The sequence below is a fragment of the Phaethon aethereus genome (assembly GCF_964289735.1).
Source record: "Phaethon aethereus genome assembly, contig: HAP1_BTS, whole genome shotgun sequence".
NCBI classification, from domain to species: Eukaryota; Metazoa; Chordata; class Aves; order Phaethontiformes; family Phaethontidae; genus Phaethon; species Phaethon aethereus.
In genome coordinates, this window is record NW_028114049.1 from 1,339,886 (window position 1) to 1,360,286 (window position 20,401).

Consider the following 20,401-nt stretch of genomic DNA (forward strand, 5'->3'; position numbering starts at 1 on the left):
TGCCTAGCACCTTCCTTGGAGGAGAAAGAGTGCAACGTTTCATTTTGCTTTTTGGAGTGCGAGAGTGAGAAAAAGCAGAGTGCCTGTTTCCAAGGCTAGGAAAGAGCAGAGCCCCAGTCTTGCTTTTTATCTGCAATGACTGCCAGGGCAAGTGAGGACCAGCAAGACAATTCCTGCCTAGCACCTTCCTTGGAGGAGAGAGAGTGCAACGTTTCATTTTAGCATTTTGGCGCTCACGAGGGAGACAAACTGCTTTGGCTCTTTGCAAGGCTAGGAAAGAGCAGAGCCCGAGTCTTGCTGTTTATCTTCAATGACTGCCAGGGCAAGTGAGGACCAGCAAGACAATTCCTGCCTAGCACCTTCTTTGGAGGAGAGAGTGTACAACGTTTCATTTTGCTTTTTGGAGTGCGAGAGTGAGAAAAAGCAGAGTGCCTGTTTGCAAGGCTAGGAAAGAGCAGAGCCCGAGTCTTGCTGTTTATCTGCAATGACTGCCAGGGCAAGTGAGGACCAGCAAGACAATTCCTGCCTAGCACCTTCCTTGGAGGAGAGAGAGTGCAACGTTTGATTTTACCATTTTGGCGCTCACGAGCGAGACAAACTGCTTTGGCTGTTTGCAAGGCTAGGAAAGAGCAGAGCCCGAGTCTTGCTGTTTATCTGCAATGACTGCCAGGGGAAGTGAGGACCAGCAAGACAATTCCTGCCTAGCACCTTCCTTGGAGGAGAGAGAGTTCAAAGTTTCATTTTGGTTTTTGGAGTCCGAGAGTGAGAAAAAGCAGAGTGCCTGTTTGCAAGACTAGGAAAGAGCAGAGCCCGAGTCTTGCTGTTTATCTGCAATGTCTGCCAGGGCAAGTGAGGAGCAGCAAGACAATTCCTACCTAGCACCTTCCTTGGAGGAGTGAGAGTGCAACGTTTCATTTTAGCATTTTGGCGCTCACGAGGGAGACAAACTGCTTTGGCTGTTTGCAAGGCTAGGAAAGAGCAGAGCCCGAGTCTTGCTGATTATCTGCAATGACTGCCAGGGCAAGTGAGGAGCAGCAAGACAATTCCTGCCTAGCACCTTCCTTGGAGGAGAGAGAGTGCAACGTTTCATTTTAGCATTTTAGCACTCATGAGCGAGACAAACTGCTTTGGCTGTTTGCAAGGCTACGAAAGAGCAGAGCCCGAGTCTTGCTGTTTATCTGCAATGACTGCCAGGGCAAGTGAGGACCAGCAACACAATTCCTGCCTAGCACCTTCCTTGGAGGAGAGAGAGTGCAACGTTTCATTTTAGCATTTTGCCGCTCACGAGCGAGACAAACTGCTTTGGCTGTTTGCAAGGCTAGGAAAGAGCAGAGCCCCAGTCTTGCTGTTTATCTGCAATGACTGCCAGGGCAAGTGAGGACCAGCAAGACAATTCCTGCCTAGCACCTTCCTTGGAGGAGAGAGAGTGCAACGTTTCATTTTGCTTTTTAGAGTGCGAGAGTGAGAAAAAGCAGAGTGCCTGTTTGCAAGGCTAGGAAAGAGCAGAGCCCGAGTCTTGCTGTTTATCTGCAATAACTGCCAGAGCAAGTGAGGACCAGCAAGACAATTCCTGCCTAGCACCTTCCTTGGAGGAGAGAGAGTGCAACGTTTGATTTTAGCATTTTGGCGCTCACGAGGGAGACAAACTGCTTTGGCTGTTTGCAAGGCTAGGAAAGAGCAGAGCCCCAGTCTTGCTGTTTATCTGCAATAACTGCCAGGGCAAGTGAGGACCAGCAAGACAATTCCTGCCTAGCACCTTCCTTGGAGGAGAGAGAGTGCCACGTTTCATTTTGCTTTTTGGAGTGCGAGAGTGAGAAAAAGCAGAGTGCCTGTTTGCAAGGCTAGGAAAGAGCAGAGCCCGAGTCTTGCTGTTTATCTGCAATGACTGCCAGGGCAAGTGAGGACCAGCAAGACAATTCCTGCCTAGCACCTTCCTTGGAGGAGAGAGAGCGCAACGTTTCATTTTAGCGTTTTACCACTCATGAGCGAGACAATCTGCTTTGGCTGTTTGCAAGGCTAGGAAAGAGCAGAGCCCGAGTCTTGCTGTTTATCTGCAATAACTGCCAGGGCAAGTGAGGACCAGCAAGACAATTCCTGCCTAGCACCTTCCTTGGAGGAGAGAGAGTGCAACGTTTCATTTTAGCATTTTGGCGCTCACGAGGGAGAGAAACTGCTTTGGCTGTTTGCAAGGCTAGGAAAGAGCAGAGCCCCAGTCTTGCTGTTTATCTGCAATGACTGCCAGGGCAAGTGAGGACCAGCAAGACAATTCCTGCCTAGCACCTTCCTTGGAGGAGAGAGAGTGCAACGTTTCATTTTAGCATTTTGCCGCTCACGAGCGAGACAAACTGCTTTGGCTGTTTGCAAGGCTAGGAAAGAGCAGAGCCCCAGTCTTGCTGTTTATCTGCAATGACTGCCAGGGCAAGTGAGGACCAGCAAGACAATTCCTGCCTAGCACCTTCCTTGGAGGAGAGAGAGTGCAACGTTTCATTTTGCTTTTTAGAGTGCGAGAGTGAGAAAAAGCAGAGTGCCTGTTTGCAAGGCTAGGAAAGAGCAGAGCCCGAGTCTTGCTGTTTATCTGCAATAACTGCCAGAGCAAGTGAGGACCAGCAAGACAATTCCTGCCTAGCACCTTCCTTGGAGGAGAGAGAGTGCAACGTTTGATTTTAGCATTTTGGCGCTCACGAGGGAGACAAACTGCTTTGGCTGTTTGCAAGGCTAGGAAAGAGCAGAGCCCCAGTCTTGCTGTTTATCTGCAATAACTGCCAGGGCAAGTGAGGACCAGCAAGACAATTCCTGCCTAGCACCTTCCTTGGAGGAGAGAGAGTGCCACGTTTCATTTTGCTTTTTGGAGTGCGAGAGTGAGAAAAAGCAGAGTGCCTGTTTGCAAGGCTAGGAAAGAGCAGAGCCCGAGTCTTGCTGTTTATCTGCAATGACTGCCAGGGCAAGTGAGGACCAGCAAGACAATTCCTGCCTAGCACCTTCCTTGGAGGAGAGAGAGTGCAACGTTTCATTTTAGCGTTTTACCACTCATGAGCGAGACAATCTGCTTTGGCTGTTTGCAAGGCTAGGAAAGAGCAGAGCCCGAGTCTTGCTGTTTATCTGCAATAACTGCCAGGGCAAGTGAGGACCAGCAAGACAATTCCTGCCTAGCACCTTCCTTGGAGGAGAGAGAGTGCAACGTTTCATTTTAGCATTTTGGCGCTCACGAGGGAGAGAAACTGCTTTGGCTGTTTGCAAGGCTAGGAAAGAGCAGAGCCCGAGTCTTGCTGTTTATCTGCAATGACTGCCAGGGCAAGTGAGGACCAGCAAGACAATTCCTGCCTAGCACCTTCCTTGGAGGAGAGAGAGTGCAACGTTTCATTTTAGCATTTTGGCGCTCACGAGGGAGACAAACTGCTTTGGCTGTTTGCAAGGCTATGAAAGAGCAGAGCCCGAGTCTTGCTGTTTATCTGCAATGACTGCCAGGGCAAGTGAGGACCAGCAAGACAATTCCTGCCTAGCACCTTCATTGGAGGAGAAAGAGTGCAACGTTTCATTTTGATTTTTGGAGTGCGAGAGTGAGAAAAAGCAGAGTGCCTGTTTCAAAGGCTACGAAAGAGCAGAGCCCCAGTCTTGCTGTTTATCTGCAATGACTGCCAGGGCAAGTGAGGAGCAGCGAGACAATTCCTGCCTAGCACCTTCCTTGGAGGAGAGAGAGTGCAACGTTTCATTTTAGCATTTTGGCGCTCACGAGGGAGACGAACTGCATTGGCTGTTTGCAAGGCTAGGAAAGAGCAGAGCCTCAGTCTTGGTGTTTATCTGCAATGACTGCCAGGGCAAGTGAGGACCAGCAAGACAATTCCTGCCTAGCACCTTCCTTGGAGGAGAAAGAGTGCAACGTTTCATTTTACTTTTTGGAGTGCGTGAGTGAGAAAAAGCAGAGTGCCTGTTTGCAAGGCTAGGAAAGAGCAGAGCCCCAGTCTTGGTCTTTATCTGCAATGACTACCAGGGCAAATGAGTACCAGCAAGACAATTCCTGCCTAGCACCTTCCTTGGAGGAGAGAGAGTGCAACGTTTCATTTTAGCATTTTGGCGCTCACGAGCGAGACAAACTGCTTTGGCTGTTTGCAAGGCTAGGAAAGAGCAGAGCCCCAGTCTTGCTGTTTATCTGCAATGACTGCCAGGGCAAGTGAGGGCCAGCAAGACAATTCCTGCCTAGCACCTTCCTTGGAGGAGAAAGAGTGCAACGTTTCATTTTGCTTTTTGGAGTGCGAGAGTGACAAAAAGCAGAGTGCCTGTTTGCAAGGCTAGGAAAGAGCAGAGCCCCAGTCTTGCTTTTTATCTGCACTGGCTGCCAGGGCAAGTGAGGACCAACAAGACAATTCCTGCCTAGCACCTTCCTTGGAGGAGAGAGAGTGCAACTTTTCATTTTAGCATTTTTACGCTCACGACGGAGACGAACTGCATTGGCTGTTTGCAAGGCTAGGAAAGAGCAGAGCCCCAGTCTTGCTGTTCATCTGCAATGACTGCCAGGGCAAGTGAGGAGCAGCAAGACAATTCCTGCCTAGCACCTTCCTTGGAGGAGAGAGAGTGCAACGTTTCATTTTGATTTTTGGAGTGCGAGATTGAGGAAAAGTAGAGTGCCTGTTTGCAAGGCTAGGAAAGAGCAGAGCCCCAGACTTGCTGTTTATCTGAAATGACTGCCAGGGCAAGTGAGGACCAGCAACACAATTCCTGCCTAGCACCTTCCTTGGAGGAGAGAGAGTGCAACGTTTCATTTTAGCATTTTGGCGCTCACGAGGGAGACAAACTGCTTTGGCTCTTTGCAAGGCTAGGAAAGAGCAGAGCCCGAGTCTTGCTGTTTATCTTCAATGACTGCCAGGGCAAGTGAGGACCAGCAAGACAATTCCTGCCTAGCACCTTCTTTGGAGGAGAGAGTGTACAACGTTTCATTTTGCTTTTTGGAGTGCGAGAGTGAGAAAAAGCAGAGTGCCTGTTTGCAAGGCTAGGAAAGAGCAGAGCCCGAGTCTTGCTGTTTATCTGCAATGACTGCCAGGGCAAGTGAGGACCAGCAAGACAATTCCTGCCTAGCACCTTCCTTGGAGGAGAGAGAGTGCAACGTTTGATTTTACCATTTTGGCGCTCACGAGCGAGACAAACTGCTTTGGCTGTTTGCAAGGCTAGGAAAGAGCAGAGCCCGAGTCTTGCTGTTTATCTGCAATGACTGCCAGGGGAAGTGAGGACCAGCAAGACAATTCCTGCCTAGCACCTTCCTTGGAGGAGAGAGAGTTCAAAGTTTCATTTTGGTTTTTGGAGTCCGAGAGTGAGAAAAAGCAGAGTGCCTGTTTGCAAGACTAAGAAAGAGCAGAGCCCGAGTCTTGCTGTTTATCTGCAATGTCTGCCAGGGCAAGTGAGGAGCAGCAAGACAATTCCTACCTAGCACCTTCCTTGGAGGAGTGAGAGTGCAACGTTTCATTTTAGCATTTTGGCGCTCACGAGGGAGACAATCTGCTTTGGCTGTTTGCAAGGCTAGGAAAGAGCAGAGCCCGAGTCTTGCTGTTTATCTGCAATAACTGCCAGGGCAAGTGAGGACCAGCAAGACAATTCCTGCCTAGCACCTTCCTTGGAGGAGAGAGAGTGCAACGTTTCATTTTAGCATTTTGGCGCTCACGAGGGAGAGAAACTGCTTTGGCTGTTTGCAAGGCTAGGAAAGAGCAGAGCCCGAGTCTTGCTGTTTATCTGCAATGACTGCCAGGGCAAGTGAGGACCAGCAAGACAATTCCTGCCTAGCACCTTCCTTGGAGGAGAGAGAGTGCAACGTTTCATTTTAGCATTTTGGCGCTCACGAGGGAGACAAACTGCTTTGGCTGTTTGCAAGGCTATGAAAGAGCAGAGCCCGAGTCTTGCTGTTTATCTGCAATGACTGCCAGGGCAAGTGAGGACCAGCAAGACAATTCCTGCCTAGCACCTTCATTGGAGGAGAAAGAGTGCAACGTTTCATTTTGATTTTTGGAGTGCGAGAGTGAGAAAAAGCAGAGTGCCTGTTTCAAAGGCTACGAAAGAGCAGAGCCCCAGTCTTGCTGTTTATCTGCAATGACTGCCAGGGCAAGTGAGGAGCAGCGAGACAATTCCTGCCTAGCACCTTCCTTGGAGGAGAGAGAGTGCAACGTTTCATTTTAGCATTTTGGCGCTCACGAGGGAGACGAACTGCATTGGCTGTTTGCAAGGCTAGGAAAGAGCAGAGCCTCAGTCTTGGTGTTTATCTGCAATGACTGCCAGGGCAAGTGAGGACCAGCAAGACAATTCCTGCCTAGCACCTTCCTTGGAGGAGAAAGAGTGCAACGTTTCATTTTACTTTTTGGAGTGCGTGAGTGAGAAAAAGCAGAGTGCCTGTTTGCAAGGCTAGGAAAGAGCAGAGCCCCAGTCTTGGTCTTTATCTGCAATGACTACCAGGGCAAATGAGTACCAGCAAGACAATTCCTGCCTAGCACCTTCCTTGGAGGAGAGAGAGTGCAACGTTTCATTTTAGCATTTTGGCGCTCACGAGCGAGACAAACTGCTTTGGCTGTTTGCAAGGCTAGGAAAGAGCAGAGCCCCAGTCTTGCTGTTTATCTGCAATGACTGCCAGGGCAAGTGAGGGCCAGCAAGACAATTCCTGCCTAGCACCTTCCTTGGAGGAGAAAGAGTGCAACGTTTCATTTTGCTTTTTGGAGTGCGAGAGTGACAAAAAGCAGAGTGCCTGTTTGCAAGGCTAGGAAAGAGCAGAGCCCCAGTCTTGCTTTTTATCTGCACTGGCTGCCAGGGCAAGTGAGGACCAACAAGACAATTCCTGCCTAGCACCTTCCTTGGAGGAGAGAGAGTGCAACTTTTCATTTTAGCATTTTTACGCTCACGACGGAGACGAACTGCATTGGCTGTTTGCAAGGCTAGGAAAGAGCAGAGCCCCAGTCTTGCTGTTCATCTGCAATGACTGCCAGGGCAAGTGAGGAGCAGCAAGACAATTCCTGCCTAGCACCTTCCTTGGAGGAGAGAGAGTGCAACGTTTCATTTTGATTTTTGGAGTGCGAGATTGAGGAAAAGTAGAGTGCCTGTTTGCAAGGCTAGGAAAGAGCAGAGCCCCAGACTTGCTGTTTATCTGAAATGACTGCCAGGGCAAGTGAGGACCAGCAACACAATTCCTGCCTAGCACCTTCCTTGGAGGAGAGAGAGTGCAACGTTTCATTTTAGCATTTTGGCGCTCACGAGGGAGACAAACTGCTTTGGCTCTTTGCAAGGCTAGGAAAGAGCAGAGCCCGAGTCTTGCTGTTTATCTTCAATGACTGCCAGGGCAAGTGAGGACCAGCAAGACAATTCCTGCCTAGCACCTTCTTTGGAGGAGAGAGTGTACAACGTTTCATTTTGCTTTTTGGAGTGCGAGAGTGAGAAAAAGCAGAGTGCCTGTTTGCAAGGCTAGGAAAGAGCAGAGCCCGAGTCTTGCTGTTTATCTGCAATGACTGCCAGGGCAAGTGAGGACCAGCAAGACAATTCCTGCCTAGCACCTTCCTTGGAGGAGAGAGAGTGCAACGTTTGATTTTACCATTTTGGCGCTCACGAGCGAGACAAACTGCTTTGGCTGTTTGCAAGGCTAGGAAAGAGCAGAGCCCGAGTCTTGCTGTTTATCTGCAATGACTGCCAGGGGAAGTGAGGACCAGCAAGACAATTCCTGCCTAGCACCTTCCTTGGAGGAGAGAGAGTTCAAAGTTTCATTTTGGTTTTTGGAGTCCGAGAGTGAGAAAAAGCAGAGTGCCTGTTTGCAAGACTAAGAAAGAGCAGAGCCCGAGTCTTGCTGTTTATCTGCAATGTCTGCCAGGGCAAGTGAGGAGCAGCAAGACAATTCCTACCTAGCACCTTCCTTGGAGGAGTGAGAGTGCAACGTTTCATTTTAGCATTTTGGCGCTCACGAGGGAGACAAACTGCTTTGGCTGTTTGCAAGGCTAGGAAAGAGCAGAGCCCGAGTCTTGCTGATTATCTGCAATGACTGCCAGGGCAAGTGAGGAGCAGCAAGACAATTCCTGCCTAGCACCTTCCTTGGAGGAGAGAGAGTGCAACGTTTCATTTTAGCATTTTAGCACTCATGAGCGAGACAAACTGCTTTGGCTGTTTGCAAGGCTACGAAAGAGCAGAGCCCGAGTCTTGCTGTTTATCTGCAATGACTGCCAGGGCAAGTGAGGACCAGCAAGACAATTCCTGCCTAGCACCTTCCTTGGAGGAGAGAGAGTGCAACGTTTCATTTTGAGCATTTTGCCGCTCACGAGCGAGACAAACTGCTTTGGCTGTTTGCAAGGCTAGGAAAGAGCAGAGCCCCAGTCTTGCTGTTTATCTGCAATGACTGCCAGGGCAAGTGAGGACCAGCAAGACAATTCCTGCCTAGCACCTTCCTTGGAGGAGAGAGAGTGCAACGTTTCATTTTGCTTTTTAGAGTGCGAGAGTGAGAAAAAGCAGAGTGCCTGTTTGCAAGGCTAGGAAAGAGCAGAGCCCGAGTCTTGCTGTTTATCTGCAATAACTGCCAGAGCAAGTGAGGACCAGCAAGACAATTCCTGCCTAGCACCTTCCTTGGAGGAGAGAGAGTGCAACGTTTGATTTTAGCATTTTGGCGCTCACGAGGGAGACAAACTGCTTTGGCTGTTTGCAAGGCTAGGAAAGAGCAGAGCCCCAGTCTTGCTGTTTATCTGCAATAACTGCCAGGGCAAGTGAGGACCAGCAAGACAATTCCTGCCTAGCACCTTCCTTGGAGGAGAGAGAGTGCCACGTTTCATTTTGCTTTTTGGAGTGCGAGAGTGAGAAAAAGCAGAGTGCCTGTTTGCAAGGCTAGGAAAGAGCAGAGCCCGAGTCTTGCTGTTTATCTGCAATGACTGCCAGGGCAAGTGAGGACCAGCAAGACAATTCCTGCCTAGCACCTTCCTTGGAGGAGAGAGAGCGCAACGTTTCATTTTAGCGTTTTACCACTCATGAGCGAGACAATCTGCTTTGGCTGTTTGCAAGGCTAGGAAAGAGCAGAGCCCGAGTCTTGCTGTTTATCTGCAATAACTGCCAGGGCAAGTGAGGACCAGCAAGACAATTCCTGCCTAGCACCTTCCTTGGAGGAGAGAGAGTGCAACGTTTCATTTTAGCATTTTGGCGCTCACGAGGGAGAGAAACTGCTTTGGCTGTTTGCAAGGCTAGGAAAGAGCAGAGCCCGAGTCTTGCTGTTTATCTGCAATGACTGCCAGGGCAAGTGAGGACCAGCAAGACAATTCCTGCCTAGCACCTTCCTTGGAGGAGAGAGAGTGCAACGTTTCATTTTAGCATTTTGCCGCTCACGAGCGAGACAAACTGCTTTGGCTGTTTGCAAGGCTAGGAAAGAGCAGAGCCCCAGTCTTGCTGTTTATCTGCAATGACTGCCAGGGCAAGTGAGGACCAGCAAGACAATTCCTGCCTAGCACCTTCCTTGGAGGAGAGAGAGTGCAACGTTTCATTTTGCTTTTTAGAGTGCGAGAGTGAGAAAAAGCAGAGTGCCTGTTTGCAAGGCTAGGAAAGAGCAGAGCCCGAGTCTTGCTGTTTATCTGCAATAACTGCCAGAGCAAGTGAGGACCAGCAAGACAATTCCTGCCTAGCACCTTCCTTGGAGGAGAGAGAGTGCAACGTTTGATTTTAGCATTTTGGCGCTCACGAGGGAGACAAACTGCTTTGGCTGTTTGCAAGGCTAGGAAAGAGCAGAGCCCCAGTCTTGCTGTTTATCTGCAATAACTGCCAGGGCAAGTGAGGACCAGCAAGACAATTCCTGCCTAGCACCTTCCTTGGAGGAGAGAGAGTGCCACGTTTCATTTTGCTTTTTGGAGTGCGAGAGTGAGAAAAAGCAGAGTGCCTGTTTGCAAGGCTAGGAAAGAGCAGAGCCCGAGTCTTGCTGTTTATCTGCAATGACTGCCAGGGCAAGTGAGGACCAGCAAGACAATTCCTGCCTAGCACCTTCCTTGGAGGAGAGAGAGTGCAACGTTTCATTTTAGCGTTTTACCACTCATGAGCGAGACAATCTGCTTTGGCTGTTTGCAAGGCTAGGAAAGAGCAGAGCCCGAGTCTTGCTGTTTATCTGCAATAACTGCCAGGGCAAGTGATGACCAGCAAGACAATTCCTGCCTAGCACCTTCCTTGGAGGAGAGAGAGTGCAACGTTTCATTTTAGCATTTTGGCGCTCACGAGGGAGAGAAACTGCTTTGGCTGTTTGCAAGGCTAGGAAAGAGCAGAGCCCGAGTCTTGCTGTTTATCTGCAATGACTGCCAGGGCAAGTGAGGACCAGCAAGACAATTCCTGCCTAGCACCTTCCTTGGAGGAGAGAGAGTGCAACGTTTCATTTTAGCATTTTGGCGCTCACGAGGGAGACAAACTGCTTTGGCTGTTTGCAAGGCTATGAAAGAGCAGAGCCCGAGTCTTGCTGTTTATCTGCAATGACTGCCAGGGCAAGTGAGGACCAGCAAGACAATTCCTGCCTAGCACCTTCCTTGGAGGAGAGAGAGTGCAACGTTTCATTTTGCTTTTTGGAGTGCGTGAGTGAGAATAAGCAGAGTGCCTGTTTGCAAGGCTAGGAAAGAGCAGAGCCCCAGTCTTGCTGTTTATCTGCACTGGCTGCCATGGCAAGTGAGCACCAGCAAGACAATTCCTGCCTAGCACCTTCCTTGGAGGAGAGAGAGTGCAACGTTTCATTTTAGCATTTTTACGCTCACGACGGAGATGAACTGCATTGTCTGTTTGCAAGGCTAGGAAAGAGCAGAGCCCCAGTCTTGCTGTTTATCTGCAATGACTGCCAGGGCAAGTGAGGACCAGCAAGACAATTCCTGCCTAGCACCTTCCTTGGAGGAGAGAGAGTGCAACGCTTCATTTTAGCATTTTGGCGCTCACGAGGGAGACGAACTGCATTGGCTGTTTGCAAGGCTAGGAAAGAGCAGAGCCCCAGTCTTGCTGCTTATCTGCAATGACTGCCAGGGTAAGTGAGGACCAGCAAGACAATTCCTGCCTATCACCTTCATTGGAGGAGAAAGAGTGCAACGTTTCATTTTGATTTTTGGAGTGCGAGAGTGAGAAAAAGCAGAGTGCCTGTTTCAAAGGCTACGAAAGAGCAGAGCCCCAGTCTTGCTGTTTATCTGCAATGACTGCCAGGGCAAGTGAGGAGCAGCGAGACAATTCCTGCCTAGCACCTTCCTTGGAGGAGAGAGAGTGCAACGTTTCATTTTAGCATTTTGGCGCTCACGAGGGAGACGAACTGCATTGGCTGTTTGCAAGGCTAGGAAAGAGCAGAGCCTCAGTCTTGGTGTTTATCTGCAATGACTGCCAGGGCAAGTGAGGACCAGCAAGACAATTCCTGCCTAGCACCTTCCTTGGAGGAGAAAGAGTGCAACGTTTCATTTTACTTTTTGGAGTGCGTGAGTGAGAAAAAGCAGAGTGCCTGTTTGCAAGGCTAGGAAAGAGCAGAGCCCCAGTCTTGGTCTTTATCTGCAATGACTACCAGGGCAAATGAGTACCAGCAAGACAATTCCTGCCTAGCACCTTCCTTGGAGGAGAGAGAGTGCAACGTTTCATTTTAGCATTTTGGCGCTCACAAGGGAGACGAACTACTTTGGCTGTTTGCAAGGCTAGGAAAGAGCAGAGCCCGAGTCTTGCTGTTTATCTGCAATGACTGCCAGGGCAAGTGAGGGCCAGCAAGACAATTCCTGCCTAGCACCTTCCTTGGAGGAGAAAGAGTGCAACGTTTCATTTTGCTTTTTGGAGTGCGAGAGTGAGAAAAAGCAGAGTGCCTGTTTGCAAGGCTAGGAAAGAGCAGAGCCCCAGTCTTGCTTTTTATCTGCACTGGCTGCCAGGGCAAGTGAGGACCAACAAGACAATTCCTGCCTAGCACCTTCCTTGGAGGAGAGAGAGTGCAACGTTTCATTTTAGCATTTTTACGCTCACGACGGAGACGAACTGCATTGGCTGTTTGCAAGGCTAGGAAAGAGCAGAGCCCGAGTCTTGCTGTTTATCTGCAATGACTGCCAGGGGAAGTGAGGACCAGCAAGACAATTCCTGCCTAGCACCTTCCTTGGAGGAGAGAGAGTTCAAAGTTTCATTTTGGTTTTTGGAGTCCGAGAGTGAGAAAAAGCAGAGTGCCTGTTTGCAAGACTAGGAAAGAGCAGAGCCCGAGTCTTGCTGTTTATCTGCAATGTCTGCCAGGGCAAGTGAGGAGCAGCAAGACAATTCCTACCTAGCACCTTCCTTGGAGGAGTGAGAGTGCAACGTTTCATTTTAGCATTTTGGCGCTCACGAGGGAGACAAACTGCTTTGGCTGTTTGCAAGGCTAGGAAAGAGCAGAGCCCGAGTCTTGCTGATTATCTGCAATGACTGCCAGGGCAAGTGAGGAGCAGCAAGACAATTCCTGCCTAGCACCTTCCTTGGAGGAGAGAGAGTGCAACGTTTCATTTTAGCATTTTGGCGCTCACGAGGGAGAGAAACTGCTTTGGCTGTTTGCAAGGCTAGGAAAGAGCAGAGCCCCAGTCTTGCTGTTTATCTGCAATGACTGCCAGGGCAAGTGAGGACCAGCAAGACAATTCCTGCCTAGCACCTTCCTTGGAGGAGAGAGAGTGCAACGTTTCATTTTAGCATTTTGCCGCTCACGAGCGAGACAAACTGCTTTGGCTGTTTGCAAGGCTAGGAAAGAGCAGAGCCCCAGTCTTGCTGTTTATCTGCAATGACTGCCAGGGCAAGTGAGGACCAGCAAGACAATTCCTGCCTAGCACCTTCCTTGGAGGAGAGAGAGTGCAACGTTTCATTTTGCTTTTTAGAGTGCGAGAGTGAGAAAAAGCAGAGTGCCTGTTTGCAAGGCTAGGAAAGAGCAGAGCCCGAGTCTTGCTGTTTATCTGCAATAACTGCCAGAGCAAGTGAGGACCAGCAAGACAATTCCTGCCTAGCACCTTCCTTGGAGGAGAGAGAGTGCAACGTTTGATTTTAGCATTTTGGCGCTCACGAGGGAGACAAACTGCTTTGGCTGTTTGCAAGGCTAGGAAAGAGCAGAGCCCCAGTCTTGCTGTTTATCTGCAATAACTGCCAGGGCAAGTGAGGACCAGCAAGACAATTCCTGCCTAGCACCTTCCTTGGAGGAGAGAGAGTGCCACGTTTCATTTTGCTTTTTGGAGTGCGAGAGTGAGAAAAAGCAGAGTGCCTGTTTGCAAGGCTAGGAAAGAGCAGAGCCCGAGTCTTGCTGTTTATCTGCAATGACTGCCAGGGCAAGTGAGGACCAGCAAGACAATTCCTGCCTAGCACCTTCCTTGGAGGAGAGAGAGTGCAACGTTTCATTTTAGCGTTTTACCACTCATGAGCGAGCCAATCTGCTTTGGCTGTTTGCAAGGCTAGGAAAGAGCAGAGCCCGAGTCTTGCTGTTTATCTGCAATAACTGCCAGGGCAAGTGAGGACCAGCAAGACAATTCCTGCCTAGCACCTTCCTTGGAGGAGAGAGAGTGCAACGTTTCATTTTAGCATTTTGGCGCTCACGAGGGAGAGAAACTGCTTTGGCTGTTTGCAAGGCTAGGAAAGAGCAGAGCCCCAGTCTTGCTGTTTATCTGCAATGACTGCCAGGGCAAGTGAGGACCAGCAAGACAATTCCTGCCTAGCACCTTCCTTGGAGGAGAGAGAGTGCAACGTTTCATTTTAGCATTTTGGCGCTCACGAGCGAGACAAACTGCTTTGGCTGTTTGCAAGGCTAGGAAAGAGCAGAGCCCCAGTCTTGCTGTTTATCTGCAATGACTGCCAGGGCAAGTGAGGACCAGCAAGACAATTCCTGCCTAGCACCTTCCTTGGAGGAGAGAGAGTGCAACGTTTCATTTTGCTTTTTAGAGTGCGAGAGTGAGAAAAAGCAGAGTGCCTGTTTGCAAGGCTAGGAAAGAGCAGAGCCCGAGTCTTGCTGTTTATCTGCAATAACTGCCAGAGCAAGTGAGGACCAGCAAGACAATTCCTGCCTAGCACCTTCCTTGGAGGAGAGAGAGTGCAACGTTTGATTTTAGCATTTTGGCGCTCACGAGGGAGACAAACTGCTTTGGCTGTTTGCAAGGCTAGGAAAGAGGAGAGCCCCAGTCTTGCTGTTTATCTGCAATAACTGCCAGGGCAAGTGAGGACCAGCAAGACAATTCCTGCCTAGCACCTTCCTTGGAGGAGAGAGAGTGCCACGTTTCATTTTGCTTTTTGGAGTGCGAGAGTGAGAAAAAGCAGAGTGCCTGTTTGCAAGGCTAGGAAAGAGCAGAGCCCGAGTCTTGCTGTTTATCTGCAATGACTGCCAGGGCAAGTGAGGACCAGCAAGACAATTCCTGCCTAGCACCTTCCTTGGAGGAGAGAGAGTGCAACGTTTCATTTTAGCGTTTTACCACTCATGAGCGAGACAATCTGCTTTGGCTGTTTGCAAGGCTAGGAAAGAGCAGAGCCCGAGTCTTGCTGTTTATCTGCAATAACTGCCAGGGCAAGTGAGGACCAGCAAGACAATTCCTGCCTAGCACCTTCCTTGGAGGAGAGAGAGTGCAACGTTTCATTTTAGCATTTTGGCGCTCACGAGGGAGAGAAACTGCTTTGGCTGTTTGCAAGGCTAGGAAAGAGCAGAGCCCGAGTCTTGCTGTTTATCTGCAATGACTGCCAGGGCAAGTGAGGACCAGCAAGACAATTCCTGCCTAGCACCTTCCTTGGAGGAGAGAGAGTGCAACGTTTCATTTTAGCATTTTGGCGCTCACGAGGGAGACAAACTGCTTTGGCTGTTTGCAAGGCTATGAAAGAGCAGAGCCCGAGTCTTGCTGTTTATCTGCAATGACTGCCAGGGCAAGTGAGGACCAGCAAGACAATTCCTGCCTAGCACCTTCCTTGGAGGAGAGAGAGTGCAACGTTTCATTTTGCTTTTTGGAGTGCGTGAGTGAGAATAAGCAGAGTGCCTGTTTGCAAGGCTAGGAAAGAGCAGAGCCCCAGTCTTGCTGTTTATCTGCACTGGCTGCCATGGCAAGTGAGCACCAGCAAGACAATTCCTGCCTAGCACCTTCCTTGGAGGAGAGAGAGTGCAACGTTTCATTTTAGCATTTTTACGCTCACGACGGAGATGAACTGCATTGTCTGTTTGCAAGGCTAGGAAAGAGCAGAGCCCCAGTCTTGCTGTTTATCTGCAATGACTGCCAGGGCAAGTGAGGACCAGCAAGACAATTCCTGCCTAGCACCTTCCTTGGAGGAGAGAGAGTGCAACGCTTCATTTTAGCATTTTGGCGCTCACGAGGGAGACGAACTGCATTGGCTGTTTGCAAGGCTAGGAAAGAGCAGAGCCCCAGTCTTGCTGCTTATCTGCAATGACTGCCAGGGTAAGTGAGGACCAGCAAGACAATTCCTGCCTATCACCTTCATTGGAGGAGAAAGAGTGCAACGTTTCATTTTGATTTTTGGAGTGCGAGAGTGAGAAAAAGCACAGTGCCTGTTTCAAAGGCTACGAAAGAGCAGAGCCCCAGTCTTGCTGTTTATCTGCAATGACTGCCAGGGCAAGTGAGGAGCAGCGAGACAATTCCTGCCTAGCACCTTCCTTGGAGGAGAGAGAGTGCAACGTTTCATTTTAGCATTTTGGCGCTCACGAGGGAGACGAACTACTTTGGCTGTTTGCAAGGCTAGGAAAGAGCAGAGCCTCAGTCTTGGTGTTTATCTGCAATGACTGCCAGGGCAAGTGAGGGCCAGCAAGACAATTCCTGCCTAGCACCTTCCTTGGAGGAGAAAGAGTGCAACGTTTCATTTTGCTTTTTGGAGTGCGAGAGTGAGAAAAAGCAGAGTGCCTGTTTGCAAGGCTAGGAAAGAGCAGAGCCCCAGTCTTGCTTTTTATCTGCACTGGCTGCCAGGGCAAGTGAGGACCAACAAGACAATTCCTGCCTAGCACCTTCCTTGGAGGAGAGAGAGTGCAACGTTTCATTTTAGCATTTTTACGCTCACGACGGAGACGAACTGCATTGGCTGTTTGCAAGGCTAGGAAAGAGCAGAGCCCCAGTCTTGCTGTTCATCTGCAATGACTGCCAGGGCAAGTGAGGAGCAGCAAGACAATTCCTGCCTAGCACCTTCCTTGGAGGAGAGAGAGTGCAACGTTTCATTTTGATTTTTGGAGTGCGAGATTGAGGAAAAGTAGAGTGCCTGTTTGCAAGGCTAGGAAAGAGCAGAGCCCCAGACTTGCTGTTTATCTGAAATGACTGCCAGGGCAAGTGAGGACCAGCAAGACAATTCCTGCCTAGCACCTTCCTTGGAGGAGAAAGAGTGCAACGTTTCATTCTGATTTTTGGAGTGCGAGAGTGAGAAAAAGCAGAGTGCCTGTTTGCAAGGCTAGGAAAGAGCAGAGCCCCAGTCTTGGTCTTTATCTGCAATGACTGCCAGGGCAAGTGAGGACCAGCAAGACAATTCCTGTCTAGCACCTTCCTTGGAGGAGAGAGAGTGCAACGTTTCATTTTAGCATTTTGGCGCTCACGAGGGAGACGAACTGCTTTGGCTGTTTGCAAGGCTAGGAAAGAGCAGAGCCCCAGTCTTGCTGCTTATCTGCAATGACTGCCAGGGCAAGTGAGGGCCAGCAAGACAATTCCTGCCTAGCACCTTCCTTGGAGGAGAAAGAGTGCAACGTTTCATTTTGCTTTTTGGAGTGCGAGAGTGAGAAAAAGCAGAGTGCCTGTTTCCAAGGCTAGGAAAGAGCAGAGCCCCAGTCTTGCTTTTTATCTGCACTGGCTGCCAGGGCAAGTAAGGACCAACAAGACAATTCCTGCCTAGCACCTTCCTTGGAGGAGAGAGAGTGCAACGTTTCATTTTAGCATTTTTACGCTCACGACGGAGATGAACTGCATTGTCTGTTTGCAAGGCTAGGAAAGAGCAGAGCTCCAGTCTTGCTGTTCATCTGCAATGACTGCCAGGGCAAGTGAGGACCAGCAACACAATTCCTGCCTAGCACCTTCCTTGGAGGAGAGACAGTGCAACGTTTCCTTTTAGCATTTTGGCGCTCACGAGTGAGACGAACTGCATTGGCTGTTTGTAAGGCTAGGAAAGAGCAGAGCCCCAGTCTTGCTGCTTATCTGCAATGACTGCCAGGGCAAGTGAGGACCAGCAAGACAATTCCTGCCTAGCACCTTCCTTGGAGGAGAGAGAGTGCAACGTTTCATTTTGATTTTTGGAGTGCGAGAGTGAGGAAAAGTAGAGTGGTGTTTGCAAGGCTAGGAAAGAGCAGAGCCCCAGTCTTGCTGTTCATCTGCAATGACTGCCAGGGCAAGTGAGGAGCAGCGAGACAATTCCTGCCTAGCACCTTCCTTGGAGGAGAGAGATTGCAACATTTCATTTTAGCATTTTGGCGCTCACGAGGGAGACGAACTGCATTGGCTGTTTGCAAGGCTAGGAAAGAGCAGAGCCCCAGTCTTGCTGTTTATCTGCAATGACTGCCAGGGCAAGTGAGGACCAGCAAGACAATTCCTGCCTAGCGCCTTCCTTGGAGGAGAGAGAGTGCAACGTTTCATTTTAGCATTTTGGCGCTCACGAGGGAGACGAACTGCTTTCGCTGTTTGCAAGGCTAGGAAAGAGCAGCGCCCCAGTCTTGCTGCTTATCTGCAATGACTGCCAGGGCAAGTGAGGACCAGCAAGACAATTCCTGCCTAGCACCTTCCTTGGAGGAGAGAGAGTGCAACGTTTCATTTTGATTTTTGGAGTGCGAGAGTGAGGAAAAGTAGAGTGCCTGTTTGTAAGGCTAGGAAAGAGCAGAGCCCCAGACTTGCTGTTTATCTGAAATGACTGCCAGGGCAAGTGAGGACCAGCAAGACAATTCCTGCCTAGCACCTTCCTTGGAGGAGAAAGAGTGCAACGTTTCATTCTGATTTTTGGAGTGCGAGAGTGAGAAAAAGCAGAGTGCCTGTTTGCAAGGCTAGGAAAGAGCAGAGCCCCAGTCTTGGTCTTTATCTGCAATGACTACCAGGGCAAATGAGTACCAGCAAGACAATTCCTGCCTAGCACCTTCCTTGGAGGAGAGAGTGTGCAACGTTTCATTTTAGCATTTTGGCGCTCACTAGGGAGACGAAATGCTTTGGCTGTTTGCAAGGCTAGGAAAGAGCAGAGCCCCAGTCTTGCTGTTTATCTGCAATGACTGCCAGGGCAAGTGAGGACCAGCAAGACAATTCCTGTCTAGCACCTTCCTTGGAGGAGAGAGAGTGCAACGTTTCATTTTAGCATTTTGGCGCTCACGAGGGAGACGAACTGCTTTGGCTGTTTGCAAGGCTAGGAAAGAGCAGAGCCCCAGTCTTGCTGCTTATCTGCAATGACTGCCAGGGCAAGTGAGGGCCAGCAAGACAATTCCTGCCTAGCACCTTCCTTGGAGGAGAAAGAGTGCAACGTTTCATTTTGCTTTTTGGAGTGCGAGAGTGAGAAAAAGCAGAGTGCCTGTTTCCAAGGCTAGGAAAGAGCAGAGCCCCAGTCTTGCTTTTTATCTGCACTGGCTGCCAGGGCAAGTAAGGACCAACAAGACAATTCCTGCCTAGCACCTTCCTTGGAGGAGAGAGAGTGCAACGTTTCATTTTAGCATTTTTACGCTCACGACGGAGATGAACTGCATTGTCTGTTTGCAAGGCTAGGAAAGAGCAGAGCTCCAGTCTTGCTGTTCATCTCCAATGACTGCCAGGGCAAGTGAGGACCAGCAAAACAATTCCTGCCTAGCACCTTCCTTGGAGGAGAGACAGTGCAACGTTTCCTTTTAGCATTTTGGCGCTCACGAGTGAGACGAACTGCATTGGCTGTTTGTAAGGCTAGGAAAGAGCAGAGCCCCAGTCTTGCTGCTTATCTGCAATGACTGCCAGGGCAAGTGAGGACCAGCAAGACAATTCCTGCCTAGCACCTTCCTTGGAGGAGAGAGAGTGCAACGTTTCATTTTGATTTTTGGAGTGCGAGAGTGAGGAAAAGTAGAGTGCCTGTTTGCAAGGCTAGGAAAGAGCAGAGCCCCAGTCTTGCTGTTCATCTGCAATGACTGCCAGGGCAAGTGAGGAGCAGCGAGACAATTCCTGCCTAGCACCTTCCTTGGAGGAGAGAGATTGCAACATTTCATTTTAGCATTTTGGCGCTCACGAGGGAGACGAACTGCATTGGCTGTTTGCAAGGCTAGGAAAGAGCAGAGCCCCAGTCTTGCTGTTTATCTGCAATGACTGCCAGGACAAGTGAGGACCAGCAAGACAATTCCTGCCTAGCACCTTCCTTGGAGGAGAGAGAGTGCAACGTTTCATTTTGATTTTTGGAGTGCGAGAGTGAGGAAAAGTAGAGTGCCTGTTTGTAAGGCTAGGAAAGACCAGAGCCCCAGACTTGCTGTTTATCTGAAATGACTGCCAGGGCAAGTGAGGACCAGCAAGACAATTCCTGCCTAGCACCTTCCTTGGAGGAGAAAGAGTGCAACGTTTCATTCTGATTTTTGGAGTGCGAGAGTGAGAAAAAGCAGAGTGCCTGTTTGCAAGGCTAGGAAAGAGCAGAGCCCCAGTCTTGCTGCTTATCTGCAATGACTGCCAGGGCAAGTGAGGACCAGCAAGACAATTCCTGCCTAGCACCTTCCTTGGAGGAGAGAGAGTGCAACGCTTCATTTTAGCATTTTGGCGCTCACGAGCGAGACGAACTGCATTGGCTGTTTGCAAGGCTAGGAAAGAGCAGAGCCCCAGTCTTGCTGTTTATCTGCAATGACTGCCAGGGCAAGTGAGGACCATCAAGACAATTCCTGCCTAGCGCCTTCCTTGGAGGAGAGAGAGTGCAACGTTTCATTTTAGCATTTTGGCGCTCACGAGGGAGACGAACTGCTTTTGCTGTTTGCAAGGCTAGGAAAGAGCAGCGCCCCAGTCTTGCTGCTTATCTGCAATGACTGCCAGGGCAAGTGAGGACCAGCAAGACAATTCCTGCCTAGCACCTTCCTTGGAGGAGAGAGAGTGCAACGTTTCATTTTGATTTTTGGAGTGCGAGAGTGAGGAAAAGTAGAGTGCCTGTTTGTAAGGCTAGGAAAGAGCAGAGCCCCAGACTTGCTGTTTATCTGAAATGACTGCCAGGGCAAGTAAGGACCAACAAGACAATTCCTGCCTAGCACCTTCCTTGGAGGAGAGAGAGTGCAACGTTTCATTTTAGCATTTTTACGCTCACGACGGAGATGAACTGCATTGTCTGTTTGCAAGGCTAGGAAAGAGCAGAGCTCCAGTCTTGCTGTTCATCTGCAATGACTGCCAGGGCAAGTGAGGACCAGCAAAACAATTCCTGCCTAGCACCTTCCTTGGAGGAGAGAGAGTGCAACGTTTCCTTTTAGCATTTTGGCGCTCACGAGTGAGACGAACTGCATTGGCTGTTTGTAAGGCTAGGAAAGAGCAGAGCCCCAGTCTTGCTGCTTATCTGCAATGACTGCCAG